General features: G+C 42.9%; 1 protein-coding gene and 1 non-coding gene across 3 annotated transcripts in view; both read right to left on the reverse strand.

Annotated features, from left to right (window-relative positions):
• The window catches only part of Manbal (mannosidase beta like), a 40,648-nt gene extending 30,263 nt beyond the window's left edge, over nucleotides 1-10,385 (reverse strand). The window contains exons 1-2 of one of the 2 annotated variants that reach the window (XM_029557495.1): nucleotides 10,316-10,338; nucleotides 8,958-9,097 (exon numbers count right to left, since the gene is read on the reverse strand). The gene's annotated coding sequence lies outside the window, so the exon portion shown is untranslated. Of the gene's footprint in view, nucleotides 1-8,957; nucleotides 9,098-10,315 lie in introns of both variants that reach the window. The other variant, XM_008855674.3, reaches the window with a different exon arrangement.
• Nucleotides 10,386-14,710: 4,325 nt separating this feature from the next.
• On the reverse strand, nucleotides 14,711-14,901 carry LOC115068044. The gene has a single exon (XR_003847416.1). It is a non-coding gene; the product is annotated as a U2 spliceosomal RNA (small nuclear RNA).
• Nucleotides 14,902-15,942: the final 1,041 nt, after the last annotated feature.

The raw sequence follows: 15,942 nt of genomic DNA on the forward strand, positions 1-15,942 counted from the left end.
AGGAAGCATGGAAATTTACATCATGTTAATTAGTAGAGGTGATAAACATTACCATTGAAATCTACAAGATGACTTTATAGACATACACAGGCACCAAGGATCCAAGTGCAACCGATTATGACTAGTAATAATCAGAAACTACAGATTAGAGATGCATGCACCAACATCTCAGTGTTAGTAGCAAAAACAGTGAGTCTTTCTGCAAGGAACAATATATTCTAAAATGAAATGGAGATCTTTTTTAAAGGTTAAAAACTCATTTAATTTTATGTCTTACAGGGATTATACTGAGTTCAGTATTGTATAACTGTATTAATTCAACTGTGAACCTACAAACTTGCAACCACTTGTGAAAGAGATGTACTCTCGCTCTGGAGTGTGTTACTGAATATGTTCAATCTGTAGTGAAATGCTTCTAATCATGTAGTTATTAAACATTAAAAAAAGATGATTAAAAAAATAATTAGTAGATGTGAAAAACATTACCATTGAAATCTACCTGTTGGCTTTATATCCATGCTCAGATGCCAAGGGGCTCAGAAAGTAACCGAATGTCACTAGTAATAATCAGATATATACAGATTAGAAATGCACGTGCAAACATCTTAGTGTCAATTGCATTAAAAATGAATTTTTCTGTATGAAACTGTGTATTTTAATAATGAAATGGAGATTTTTTTTAAAGATTAAAACCTCATTTAATTTTGAAAAAGATGCATCTTAGCTCAGAAAATTGTTATTGAATATGTTATGTTGTAATGAAATGCTTCTTCTAAGTATGTGGTTATTAAATAAATAATTAACTGGGAAAAATAAAATGACACCTTAAAAAAAAAACACAAGCATCAAAAGAAAAAAATAGATTTCACATGAGAATTAACAAGGTTTGTGCACAAAGAACATTCACAGAGAGTAAACTTTTGTGAACTATATATCTGATAAGAGTCTAGTATTGAGAATGTACAAACAATGTAACTACAAAAACATAAACGGCCAAGGGGGTCCTGGAAGCTGGCTCACAGGTTAAGCTCTTGCCACCAAGCCTGATGACCTGAGTTCAATCCCTGAGACACACATGATGGAAAGAGAGAATTGACTCCCAATAAAATGTCCTCTGACCGCCACATCCACACTGTGGCACATATGCCCTCTCCACCAAAATAAATGTAAAAAATAAACTAGAGAACTAGTTAGATCAGCTACACAATCCTCACACTCAACAGGAAGACCATGAGTTCTAGGCCAGCCTCGGTTGCATAATGAGATTTAGTATCAAAAAGGAAGGGTGGAGCTGGTGAGATGGTCCAGTGGGTAAAGGTACCTGCCCTGCTACCAAGCCTAATGATCCAAGTTTGATCCCCAGGATCAACCCAGTAGAAGGGCAGTGTCAGCTCCTGCAAGTTGGCCTCTGACCCCCATACCTTCCACACAGATAAATTTTAAATGTAAAAAATAAAAGTATATATACAAAATGGGAGGGTAGGTAACAAGTGCTGGTAAGACGAGAGGAGCAGGAACCTGTGCGTACTGCTGATGGAAAAGTTAAAGAGTACAGTCACTGGGGAAGAGAGCTGGTGCTCCTTCAAAGAGTCAAAGCTAGAATTCCTGGAGGCTGCAGAGACATCTTGTTGCTCTTCTAGAGGACCCAAGTTCAGTTCCCAGCACCCAGATCATACCACTGGCTCACAACCACCTGTAACTCCAGCTATTTGGAATCCAATGGCCAATCCTTCTGGTCTCCATGGGCATACACACATATGCACACAAATTAAAAATAAAAATATTTTGGGCCGGGAGGCAGAGGCAGGCGGATCTCTGAGTTCAAGGCCAGTCTGGTCTACATGGTGACTCCAGGACAGCGGGGGCTATAGGGAGACCCTGTCTCAAAAAGACAAAAAAAAATTTTTAATTATGTGATCTAGTAATTTCAATGATCTAGTAATTTCATTCCCAAGTATATACCTAAAAGAATGGAAAACAAGGACTTTTCAAATACCAATGTTCATTTCACCTGTACTTATAATAGTCAAACAGAAATGACCAGGAGTCCCTACAAACAGAGACTAAAATGTAAAAATACACAATGGAATATTATTTGCCCATAGAAAGGAACAAACTCTGACATGTACTACAATGTGAATAAACCCTGAAAATATTAGATCCTAGAGCTAGGGCAAATTCATAGATATGGAAAGTAGAGCAGAGGTTATCAGATTAGGGAGGATGTGATTTATTCTTTAATGGGTACAAGAGTCTTACTATGTAGCCCTGGCTGGTCTGGAACTCATATGTAGACCAAGCTGGTCTCAATCTCACAGAGATTCACCTGCCTCTGTCTCACAAGTTCTGGGAATAAAGGCATGTGCCATCACACCTGGCTGCTGAGGTCAGAATTTTTGTTTAGAAGGGCGAAGAAATTCTGGAAATAGAGATGGTTAATGTCACAGAACGTATTTTTTAAAAAAATATTTTATTATTTTTATGTGTATGCGTGTATTGCCTGCATGTAGGTAAGTGCATCCGTGTCGTGCAATACCCGCAGAGGACAGAAGAGATTGTCAGATCCCCTGAACTGGAGTTATGGATGGACAGTTGTTAGCTGTTATATGGGTACTAGGAACTGAACCTGGATCCTCTGGAAGAACAGCAAGTGTTTTAACTGTTGAGCCATCTCTCCAGCCCTGAATGTATTCATTTTAAAAAATATTTTGTTATTTTTATGAGTATATTGCCTGCATGTATGCAAGTGCACCCGTGTCATGCAATGCCCATGGAAGTCAGAAGAGGTCACTGGATTCCCCTGGAACTGGAATTATGGACAGTTGTTAGTCACCATGTGGGTGCTAGGAATCAAAACTGGGTTGTCTGCAAGAGCAGCTAGTGCTCTTAACTGCTAAATCATCTCTCTAGCCCCATTGAACTTATTCTTAGAAGTGGTAAATTTTGAGCTATATTTGGAGGTACATGTCTATAATCACAGCACTCTAGAGGTGAAGAAAAGAAAATCAGAAGTTCAAGGTCACCCTCACCTCCAGAGCAAGTTCAAGGTAAGCCTGGGTATCAGAGACATCTCAAAAATTTTTTTAATTCAACTTTATGCTATATTTTAAAACAAAACAAAATATCAGTTTTTAAATTATTTATTTTTCATTTTTGTATGCTTATACACATGCACCTGTCATGCAATACCCGAAGAGGGCAGAAAATGATCCCCTGGCACTAGAGTTACAGACAGTTGTTAACCACCATGTGGATGCTGGGAACCAAACCCAGGTCCTCTGCAAGAGCAGTCAGTGCTCTTAACTGCTGAACTGACTCTCCAGCCCCAATTTTACTTTTTTGACACAGGGTCTCATGTAGGTTTTCATAGGCCAGACTTGAACTCCTTATCTCCCTGCCTTCAGCTCCTAAGAGCCAGGATTACAGGCATGCACTGCCATGCCTGGCTTACCTGCTGCTTCTTCCTTGTTAAATGTGACTAACAGAACATTTTTAATTACTTATGCGGCCTAAACGGTGTATGTATAGACTAGGCCTGCCCACAAAAGACTGTCTAAAGGACCTGTTCCACTAGGCCCAGCTGCTGCTCTGCTGTGCAATGTTTTTTTTTTTTTTCAACATGAAATATAATAGCAGAATTATAAAATGACGCACTATTTAAGGAAAATGGGACTTACAAAAATGTTTGCTGTTTTCCTTTCAGCCTGGTCATTTTGAAGGCCATGTGCCCTGGGCTAGCCTCTTCTCACACCAGTTCAAAACCCCCCAGTCCTCTTCTACCCTCTTTTTCCCCCTGAATCCTCAGAGCTGGCAGATCTTCCACCTTCCAGGAAGGGTCTGACTTCTGGAAAGAGCCCCGGTATTATCTGGTTCCAAGTGTGGTGAATCAGGTGGGGCATGATGCTCAGGAATACCATCTTTGGTCAAATACAAGGTAAGAGGCTTAGACTGCAGGCAGGCTGTTTGGAGTGGCTCATAAACTGGCCCTGAACTGAATTCCAAGGCAGCTGCCAGAACAGCTTCAGTGGAGGAAAACTACAGGCCATACATAGCACCAGCCCATGGGTGCCAAACAAGGCATTTCTTCAGTCACACCTCATAAAATTAATGCCCTTGGCCCCACGCTTTGTGCTCAAGGCCGAAACACACCTACTGAGTTTATTGATACTCAGATTTACCAGTTGCCAAAATCAACATTATTATGAAAATTTGGGATGATATGACAGACAGAGCCAGGCATGAGGAAAGGGGCGGGCATGGAGCCCGACTTGATCAGCATATAGCTACATCTGGGGCTAATCTCTTGACTTCGTGGAGACTTGATGTCCTTTTGAGCCAATCAACAATATCTGCCCAAAGCTGTAAAACACTTGGGTTTGTTTTTTTTTTAATGGCCTTTAGATAATATATAACATGAGTCATAAAGAAATTATACCCTTTGACTGAATAACTTTCTAGAATTTGGAGTAAGGAAATAATTGAAAAGAAAAGTCGGAGGCTGGAGAGATGGCTCAATGGTTAGAGCACTGGCTGCTCTGGCAGAGGACCCGGGTTCAATTCCCAGTACCCACATGGTGGCTAGCAACCATCCATAGCTCCAGTTCCAGAGGAATCTGATGCCCTCTTCTGACCTCCTCAGGCATTGCATGATACAGATGCACTTACATACATGCAGGCAAAACACTCATACACATAAAAATAATAAAATATTTTTAAGAAAAGTCTTCCAGGTACTCAATGATCCAACCTCAGCTTCAAGGCCTAAAAACCACATCAAAGACCAGCGTAACAAATGACACTGGCACAGGAGTGGCACTTTTTGAAAAAAATATTTATTATTTTTATTTTATGTGTATGAATGTATTGCCTGCATCTGTGATGCAATCTATACACCTAAGGCTCATAGAACATGGAACAAGGGATGAAGAGAACACTAATGCATCTTTCAGTTCTCATCAGTGAAGCTCCATCATGCAACAGAGGGCCAGGAACACAGAAGGTCACAAATGGCCAAAACATGGAGAATAAGAGTCTGCAGGGTATGGGTCCTTGGACAGGACTCCTACTTTAAACTCTACCCACCCAGGGCTCAGGGACCGCAGAAGAGGGGGTGGAAAGATTGTAAGAGCCAAGGTAGAGGTGCATGAATGTATGCAAATAGAGTCCTACTGGCTCATGGGGCCCTTCTCATATGAACCTGTAACAATGGTACCAGCATGCACAAGACCCATGCAAACTCAAGCAGATAAAAACCCAGCACAGAACTGTGGAAATGGACAGCAGGCCCCAATCTTAGTCCAAGAATTATTGGCAGCTGATTACTTCTGGGTGAGGAAGAGCTGATCTTCTTAAAGGGAGGGATTCTAGACAGGCTGACTAGACCCCAATGGATAAACTTGCACTGAGGGACATCTGGGGACACTAACTTGACATGATAGGCCTTAACACAAATGACAGAATATATGAATTCTGGGGAGGGGGCAGCTATAGGAGGGAACCAATGGGGAAGGGGGTATAAAGATGATTAAGATGTTCTGTATGAAATACACAAAAATTCAATTAAAAAAAAACCATGAAGTCCTCCAGGTACAAAAAACATTCATGGCAGCGCTATTCATAGCACTGGAAAACAGGAAACAACCCAAGTGTCCAACCATAAGGAAGCAGTTCATCCAATTACGTACATCATGGAATATCACCAAAATGACAACAAAACTCACACATAAAAATGGTATCAGGCCAGAAGAAAGTTTTGCAATAGAAAATTAATTGAGAAAAAGAAGCAACTGCATAAACAGTGTGACTGCAATTATATATAAACTGATTTCATTGGCCGAAGACCAAATGAGGCCACAGAACCAGATGTAATGGCTTGCATCCATAATCCCAGCATTTGGGAGGCTGAGGCTAGAGGATTACTGCAAAGTCAAGGCCAACTGGACTACACAGGGACTACCATGCAGCACATGCTACACTGCAAGGCTGTCATAAAACAAAAAGAGACAGCAGAAAAACATAAAATACTTGCTGCTAAGCTCAGAGTCCTGAGCTTTAATTTTCTGAAATGTTATTCAAATACTTAGTACATATTAAAAGAAAAATCTGGGTGTCGATCAGTGACAAAGCTCTTCTCTAGAATGCATGAGGCTCTAGGCTCAATCTCTAGCACAGCAGAGCAGGGGAAGCCAGAGAATTCTTCATATGAGGATACCTCTTGGCCTTCCTGAGGTGACTTGAGGCTCATCCTTGAATGGATACAGACACAGCTGGTCTTAGATGCTTGTTCCCTGGACAGTACTTATTGAGCAGCCAGCCATTCTGATGGGCCACTAGTGTCCGTTGTGGAGCTTCCACTCTGGTGAAAGCACCTGGTCACACACACAGTGGGAATGTCAGGGACAAAAGTCAGGAAGCCCAAGACAGTGAGGAAGTTTCTTTATAGGAGATGGTCAAGGAGGAGCCAAGAAGTGACGTTTCTGCAGAGGCAAGAAAGCAAAGGGCTGGAGATGTAGCCCAGTGGTATGTGCAAGCCCCAGGGCTCAATCCCCAGCACATGTGCACCCCAAAAAGAGGAAAACAAAGAGTGTCATTTAACAGCCTGCTAGAATATGCCAGGGTTGAGCAAGGAATGTGCTCTGCCATCTGGGGAGCAGCAGAGGGGGCAAGCTGGGCAGGGCCACGGGACAGTACAAGGACTCTGGCTTTTATTCTGAGTAAAAGAGAAGTCACTAGAAAGGACACAGCAAAGAATTCCAACAATCCCTCTGGGTGCTGTGTAGAGAGCAGACTAGGGTGGAAAAGTGGAAGCCATTACAGCAATGTGATACAAGTGCTCACACCAGGTTGGAGCTATGGAGGAGATAATTCTTAGATTACAGACACAGTCTGAAGAGAGATGCAAAGGATTGCTGAGGTAAATTCTGAATGAAGTTCAAATACTCTCTGAGGGATGGGAAACTCTTCAGCAAAATACTGTGGTAGTAAACAGAAGACATTAAGCACTGATGGTCAAAACCCACTTTAAAAAAAATGATACAGCACAAAGAGTAAACTTTAACGTATGCATATGTTTTTTAAGTTTCAGAATGGAGTGAACACAGAGTGCCATTGTGAATCTGAATGTATCCTGAAGTCACCAAAGGAGGTATGAAAATAAGATGGTGGCATAAGCAACTCTGAAAACGAGGAGTCTGTAAAACTAAGGGCAAAAAGAGCTGTTCACAGGAACCACACTCCAGTGGGAAAGTTGCTTCCCATGGGAACCAGGCAAACAATTCTAAAACCACTAGACACACTCACCAGAACCGACACCAGTGACTAGATGGAGGAAGTCAGGTTTGTTACAGGGGGAGAAGGTTCTGGATAAGAGAAAGAACTAGAATCATCCATGGAGTCAATGAGAGCTAGAGATAATCAGTATAGCATACTTAGCTTATATAGACATGGGCAGTTACATATACAAGTATTAACAGACATGTGTATACACAGACCTTGTGCTCTGGCCATTGAGAGAGCCTAGAAATGAGCATCCCAGTAGCAATGAGCCCACCTCGTGCCCAGATCTTGGTTTCTGGACCATTTGTCCATAAAAGAGACTGACACTCCTTAAAGAACTGGCTAACACTAAGAGTGGGGCAGATATTTTAACAGAATGAGCCTGGAGCAGAAAGTGTACAAGTGCTTTAAAAAAGCAAAACAAAAGGGTAAAACAAAACATTGCCAGGGAGGTATGCCAAGGGAGCTGGGGGCTCCCAATGGCCAAAGCCGCACTGACTTATAACCCAAGGTATGACACAAAGGGATAAGTAAATGCAGAGAACAGACAAAGCTCTCATGTGAATTCGAAATGACTTACGTCGCTCCCCCCATACATATGGGGCTTACTTCCACAAACCCCAAATGTGCATTGTACACAATGACTTTCTTCTAAGAGTAGAGTGTAGAGATGGGGTGGGAGTAACTATAGTAAAAGCCCTGACTGTTTCCTGAAGCCCAGTGACCCTGGATAATAACAGCAAAACACACACACCACACACACACACACACACACACACACACACACACACGGAAGGCTCCCCTGAGCTCTTTCTCCTGTGCTCTTCACTCCCAAAGCCTATGACCCAAGTCTATTCCTCAACCTGAAGGGTCTTCTGCAAAATATCTGACCAGAAAGTCTCAAAACTGCCACGCTTATCTGAAACAAAGGAAGTCTGAGAAACTGTCCCAGCTAAGCAAGAGGAGCCTCAGGAGACATGGTGACTGGATGTACTGTGGAATCTACACAGGTCCTGTACAGAGGAAGGGCTTTAGGGAGAAACTGAGGAAATCTGAACAACGTGGGAGTCTTAGTTAATGATAATATATTGATACTGGTTCATAACTTACAACAAATGTACCACCTGGGAATTCACTACCACCAAATAGCTGTAAACCTGAAACTAAGTTTTTAAAAAATATTTTATTCTTGCCAGGTGTAGTGGCACACACCTTTAATCCCAGCAATTGGGAGGCAGAGGCAGGCAGATCTCTGAGTTCAAGGCCAGCCTGGTCTACATAGTGAGTTCCAGGACAGCTGGGACTACAGGGAGACCCTGTCTCAAAAAGACCAAAAAAAAAAAAAAAAAAAAGATTCTTTTTGTGTGGATGAGCGTATTGCCTGCATACATGTAAATGCACCATGTCGTGCAATGCCCATGGAGGTCAGAAGGTGTTGGATCCCCTGGAACTGGAGTTATGGATGGTTGTAAGCCGAAATGTGGGTGCCGGGAATCAAACCCAGGTCCTTTACAAGAGTAGTCAGTGCTCTTAACTGCTGAGCCATCTCTTCAGTCCCTCAAGGTATTTTTAAAATTAGTTTTATTATTATTATTATTAATTGGGGGAGTGGGTGCAAGTATGTCAAGGCACACGTGTGTAGGTTAGAGGACAATTTGCAGGGGTCAGCTCTCTCTTTTTACCGTGTAGGTCTCATGATCAGACTCTGGGCGTCTGGAGGCCTGGTGGCAAACACCTTTCCCAGTTGAGCCATGTCACTGGCCTTCCAAAGTGTCTCATTTTCTGTGCTCACTCTTCATTAGATGACAGGGTGGTGTGAGGCCTACATGGTAAAATGAAGTGAGGTGAATGACGCAGGCCTCCACTGACCTGACAATACACGAAAAGGGCTATGATGCTGGGTGTCAGAGGATGCCATTCCTTCGAATGCCACGATTATGGGTGTGCACCACCACAGCCAGCATGCACTTCATAATGCCACAGGTAGATTTGTTCTTATCAAAGATTTTTACCAACTTCAGCTTATGATTGTTTTCTTCTTTATCTTTTCACTTTCAGGAAGCACTTTTTGACCTTTTTTGGCAAACCCCACAGGCCAACATCCCTAATCTTGTGCCTGGGGGCTTCTTATATAAGGGCTACTTGAACACAGCTGGCAGCTGTGACAGGAGTAGGTGCACAGCAAGGATGGTCAGGCAACCCGATGATGCACATGCAGAGCAGGAAGGAGTAGTATTTCGCCTTACTTTTTGGAGAGAGAGGGATGGTACTGGGAATTGAACCTGGGCCTCAGCCACCCTGGGCTACAGGCCCAACTCTTCCATTGTGCTACCGAAAACAGAAGATTTAAGAGCCATGGATCCCAGGTGCTGGAGAGACGGCTCAAAGCACTCTTGCAGAGGACCTGAGTTCAGTTCCCAGCATCCATACATCACAGCCGCGGTAACTCCAGTTTCAGGGAATCCAAAGCCCTCTTCTTACCTCCGTAGACATTACATGGCACATTGTACTTACAGGCATGCAGGCAATACACTTATACACATAAAATACTTAAAAAATAAAGGCCATGAACCGTTTACTTCTGGAGTCTTCCACGCACTATTTTCAGGTCATAGGTAACTGCAACCGCAGGTAAGTGGGAGGCTACTGCATTCATCTTCCCCTTCTCCTAGAGGGTTAATTCACTCAAGCACCCACTATGCACCTAGGCACTTTTACAGTCGTTGTCTCTTAACCCTCTCTGCACAACCCAATGTGCCCATTTTACGAAGTAAAAAAACTGAGGAGAGGAAATGTGAAAGATGCCAAGTCCGGGCAGACAAACTTCAGAGCTCGGGCTGATGGGTGGGAGGATCCCGAGTTCCGGCCCAGGCCAGGCCAGGCTTTCTTCCCTGGCACGGCAATGCCCACTGGCACGGCAATGCCCAGTGCCTGTCACCGTCCTCCGCGGGCCAGAAGCTGCGGTGGCCGCGCGGAAGGGCAGCGTCACCCCGGAGCCCATCCCATCCCAGGTCGCCGCATCTAGTACCTCGACACTCACCTGGGGTACCCGCGCGCGGCTCCTCCCGGAAGTACTTCCCGAGGACCCGGAAGTGACGCGCCCGAGTGCCCCCCCCCCCCAGCCTTCGGCCGTCTGCTCCCAGGGTGTGAGGTCACCTCTCTGTTCTCCAAGGCCTTGTCAGAAACAGAAATTACCACAAGTCATTCAAAAAGCAGTCACAGGGGCTGGAGAGATGGCTCGGCGGTTAAGAACACTGACTGTTCTTGTAATAGACCCGGGTTCAATTCCCAGCACCCATATAGCGGATACAAATCGTCCTTAACTCCAGTTCCAGGGGAATCCGAAGCCCACTCTGACGACACGGATGCACTCACATACACGCAGGCAATACATTCATACACATAAAATAAAAATAATAAAATATTAAAAAAAAAACATTCACAGAGCATCTCTGCTCTCATAGAGTCTGAGAGACAGTAAAGTCATTGAATGGACATGGAATCACATAATGCCATACGTGTTTGGAAAGCGAATTGGGGGTGGAGGGGTGGAGACCTAGTTTAGGGAGAGGATGGGAACCAGCCTCCATGGTTCTTGAAGCCTGATAGTCATGTTCTTTACAGCTCCTTCCCACGCCGAATGGGGCTGACCAGCATGACCCACAGGATAAAGGGGGAAATCATGAACGTGAGTCCCAAGATTAAGTTAGAAAAATATTGTAACTTCCTCTTTGCTCTTTCTTGATCGTTCATGGGAAATCCCTCATGGTGAAGTTCACATGAGCAGCCACAAGCTTCCTCCAGAAAGTAACAGCTCTCCAGCTCATGCCTGAGCTCCCTCCAGAGTTCATCCTCTAGGTCCAGGTCAGCTGACCATGTCCCTGACCTAACTAAATCTTTTCTCGCCCCCTGCAGCTGTATGTTTATGTGGAATATGTGTATACCATATGTGCCACACTGTGCGCTCATGCTGAGGCCAGAGGAAGATGTCAAATGACCTATATTTGAGGTCTTTTACTGACTAAACTAGGCTGACAGTCAGCAAGTCCCAGGGAGCCCTGTTTTGGCATCACCACCCCAACCCCTAGCACTGGGGTTAAAGGTGTGGGCAGCCACATCTCACTTTTTGAGAACTTCACATTCAAACTCAGGTCTTCATGTTTATGCAACAAGGACTTTTACACACTAAGCAATCCCCAGACCCAAAATCAGTTGTGTAAATGGATTTCTGCCTTTTTTCTTGATGCTGAGGGAGCCTTGAACACGCTTAGCAGGTACTTTGCCATTTGAGCTACATGCCAGCCTCAAAAAAAATTTATTTTTGGTCTTTTTGAGACAGGGTCTCCCTGTATCCCAAGCTGTCTTGGAACTCACTATGTAGACCAGACTGGCCTTGAACTCACAGAGATCCGCCTGCCTCTGCCTCCTGAGTGCTGAGATTAAAGGGGAGCACCACCAGGCCCGGTTTATTATTTTTATTTTAAGTGTATGAGTGTATTGCCTGCATGTATGTAAGTGTACCTGTGTTGTGCAATGCCCATGGAGGTCAGAAGAGGGCATCAGATTGTTAACTACCACGTGGGTGCTGGGAACGAACCCAGATCCTCTGCAAAAGCAGTCAGTGCTCTTAACTACTAAGCCATCTCTCCAACCCAAACCAGGCTCAATTTTTTTTTTATTTTTTATTTTTTGTCTTTTTGAGACAGGGTCTCCCTGTAGCCTGAGCTGTCTTGGAACTCACTATGTAGACTAGGCTGGCCTTGAACTCACAGAGATCTGCCTGCCTCTGCCTCCCAAGTGCTAGAACTACAGGCGTGCACTACCATGCCCGGCTCCAGCCTCAAATTTTTAAAATTACTTAATGTATTTATTTATTGTGTGTCTGGGTGTGTATGCAAGGGTGTACATGCAGGTCTATTTGAGTGTGTATGGAGGCCAGAGGTCAGCCTTAGTCTTCCTTAATATTTCTCCACCTTTTAAAATTAATTAAAAACAATTTTTTGTCTTTTTTTTTTTTTTTTTTTCCAGAACTGAGGACCAAACCCAGGGCCTTGGGCTTGCTAGGCAAGCGCTCTACCACTGAGCTAAATCCCCAACCCCTAAAAACACTTAAAAAAAAAAAAGTTCTCACAATGTAGAACAGGCTGGCCTCTAACTCAGAGATTTTCCAGTCTCTGCCTCCCAAAGATGTGTCCCATCATGGCCAACAAGTTTTGGGTTTTTTGTTTTTTGTTTTTTTAGAAGCAGCATTTCATTACAGCATTAACATACTCAATAACAGTTTCTAGAGCAAAGATACATCTCTTTCAAAAGTGGCTATAAAATTTTTAGGTTCGATGTTGAATTAATACAGTTATACAATATAGAATTCAGTATAAACCCTGTAAGACATTATTTCTTACAGAAAGACTCATTTTTGCTAATAACACTGAGATGTTGGCGCATGCGTCTCTCATCTGTATGTATCTGATTATTACTAGTCATAATCGGTTGCACTAGGACCCTTGGCACCTGTGTATGTCTATAAAGTCATTGGGTAGATTTCAATGGTAATATTTATCACCTCTACTAATTAACATGACATAAATTTTTATGCTTCCTCCTCAAATATAATACATTTTTAAAATTTGTTGATTTTTTTTGTGTGTATGTGTACATATCACACAGAACATCCCAAACCATCTTATTCAGCTATACACCCACTTCCCAGATGGCAACCCCCCCACAGCCTCCCTCCCCCGACTAGAGCCCTTATACTCTGTTATCCCTGCTACTGTCTGCTGTGTTGTTGGCACCCCAACCGTTCCCCACTACTTGTCCATCTGGTGAATCTAGTGAGCCTATCTAGAGGTCTTTGTTTTAGGAGGGTCAGCTGTTCCTCATCTAGGAACAATCAGTTGTCAATATTCCTTTAGATAAGATTGGGGTCTGCTGTTCATTTTCCCCGTTCTATGCTGGGTTACTATCTGGGAATCCCTTGGGCTACCCTAGCCAACAACTCAAAAGAAGGTATCTCCTATCTGGCATTCTTGCTTGTTATGTAGCCTTTAGTTATACACATGGACTCTTAAATATTTATATTGGCCCCTTTAATCATTGATTATGCTTTCCTTTTGGGTGTTTAAGGCCATACAGTAGGCCCAGATAAACCAATTTATTTTTACTCTTAAAGTCATTTGAGGATCTGTTCCTCAGGGGTCACATGGGCTTGGGAGGAGCCCCTGGCTCCTTTCTTTTACCAGTTCCACCTATGTGAAGATAAGTTAAAGGTCCTGCTTGACCATGGCTGGCTTCGCTTGGAAACATGGAGGAAATGATTCCTCTGTGTTGACCCTCCTCTTTGTAGACTGGACACTGGTTCAAGTCTGTCTTGTGGGGCCTCCTTGGCCTCCTTGATCAAGAGAACAGGTGACCCACCACAATTACAGAACATTTTGAGAGATGCTCATAGTCCCCTGGAACTAGTCAACCCAGGAGAGCAAGGAACAAAAACTGTCCTTTATGTCCCTCTGACCAAATGAGCATAGTCCTCAAAGTATGTCTGTTAAACATCCAAGAAGGTTAGTTCCACCAGTCTGGTACTTTTAATTACTGTGTGCCATGTAGATAAATCTTGGGCAAAGACCAATTGTTCTCAGATAAACCTTGCCTAGATGTATATTTCTTGATCTGCTATGTATAATTTGTCAGTAGGTGGTTGGACTAGTATGGTTCCCTCTGGTTTTTAAAACTGGCTAGGCATTATTTATCTTTTGCATTGTCTAACCCCTCCATCATGGTTTCCCCAATTAAGGTGCCCCCATTTCCCCCTTTCTCCCTTAATAACACCCTTCTCCTATGGTCATACCTCCCTTGAGCTCCTCCTTTCCCTTTATCCCCTAGGTTCCTTGTATACCCTTCCCTCCCCCTCCCTTAAACCAACCCAATTTTTATCCATATCTCCCTTATTAAGGCCTGTTTCCTACTGTTCTTCTCTTTCAGGTTCTTTCTTTTCTTTACCTCCTTGTTTCCTTTCCATTATCCTGGTTCCTGTAGTTATGTCTGAATGCATACTCACTTACCAGGATCTGGTCCTAGGATCCACATATGAGGGAGAACATATGTCGGTTTTTTTCTGATTCTGTGTTGCTTCACTTAGTATAACAGTTTCTAGTTCCATCCATTTACCTGCAAATTTCATGATTTCATCTTTCTTTACTGCTGAGTAAAACTCCATCGTATAAATGAACCACATTTTCATTATCCACTCATCAGTTGAGGGACACTTAGGTTGCTTCCATTTCTTAGCTATTGTGAAAAGAGCAGCAACAAACATGGATATACAAGTGTCTCTGCAATAGGATGAGTTCTTTGGGTATATGCCAAGGAGTGGTATAACTGGGTCAAATGGTAGGTTCATTTGCAGTTTTTTTTTGTTGTTGTTGTTGTTTGTTTGTTTTTATACACTGTTCCTAGAGGTACTGCAATACCAGGTTGATGCGTGGGGAGGACGGAGCAAGCTCCTATTCCAACTCCTGGTTCCAAAAATCCATTTACTATATTGTCCTCAGAAAGAGGACGTATCAGATATTAAACTGATAAGAACAGATACTACACCTGATCTTAGCCAAAAGGCCAAGAAGTGATCATTTGTAGTTTTTTTGAGTTCTCCACACTGCTTTCCATAGGGGTTGAACAAGTTTGCAGCCCCACCAGCAGTGGATGAGTGTTCCCCTTTCCCCACATCCTCTCCAACATTTGGTATCATTTGTTCTCTTCATCTCAGCCAGTCTGACTGGGGTAAGATGAAATCTTAAAGTGGTTTTAATTTGCATTTCCCTAATTATTAGTGATGCTGAACATCTTTTAAGATGCTTCATAGCCATCTTTACTTCTTCTTTTGAGAACTCTCTGTTCAGCTCCTTAGCCCATCTTTTAATTGGGTTACTTCCTGTCTTGATTCTCTGTTTTTTGAGTTCGTTATATATTCTGGATGTTAAACCTCTGTCAGATGTGTCGCTGGTAAAGATTTTCCCCCATTTTGTGGGTTTTCTGTTTGCTTCCCTCATTTCCCCCTTTGATGTACAGAAGGTTTTTAGTTTAATGAGGTCCCATTTGTTGATTCTTGACCTTGTTTCCTGAGAAATTGATGTCTGGTTTAGAAAATCCTTTCCTACACCTATATCTTGTAGGATTTTGCCAACGTTTTCTTCTAAGAGTTTCAGAGTTTCAGGCTTTACATTGAGGTCTTTGATCCATTTGGAATTGATTTTTGTGCAAGGTGAAAGATAGGGGTCTAATTTTATTCTTCTACAAGCGGAGATCCAGTTTTGCCAGCACCATTTGCTGGACATGCTGTCTTTCCGCCACTGAATGTTCTTGGCCCCTTTGTCAAATATCAGGTGGCTGAAATTGTATTTACTCACATTGGGGTCTTCACTTTTGTTCCATTGATCTATAGGTCTATTTTTGTGCCAGTATCATGTTGTTTTTATGACTATAGCTCTGTAATACAGCTTAAAATCTGGTGAAGTAATCCCCCTGGCATTGCTCTTAGCACTCAGGATTGCTTTGGCTATCTGAAGCCTTTGGTGTTTCCATATGAATCTTAGGATTTTTTTTCAATTCTGTGAAAAATGTCATGGGGATTTTGATTGGCATTGCATTGAATCTATAAATGGCTTTTGG

Source organism: Nannospalax galili, unplaced genomic scaffold, assembly GCF_000622305.1.
Source record: "Nannospalax galili isolate Female #2095 unplaced genomic scaffold, S.galili_v1.0 scaffold228, whole genome shotgun sequence".
Taxonomy (NCBI): domain Eukaryota; kingdom Metazoa; phylum Chordata; class Mammalia; order Rodentia; family Spalacidae; genus Nannospalax; species Nannospalax galili.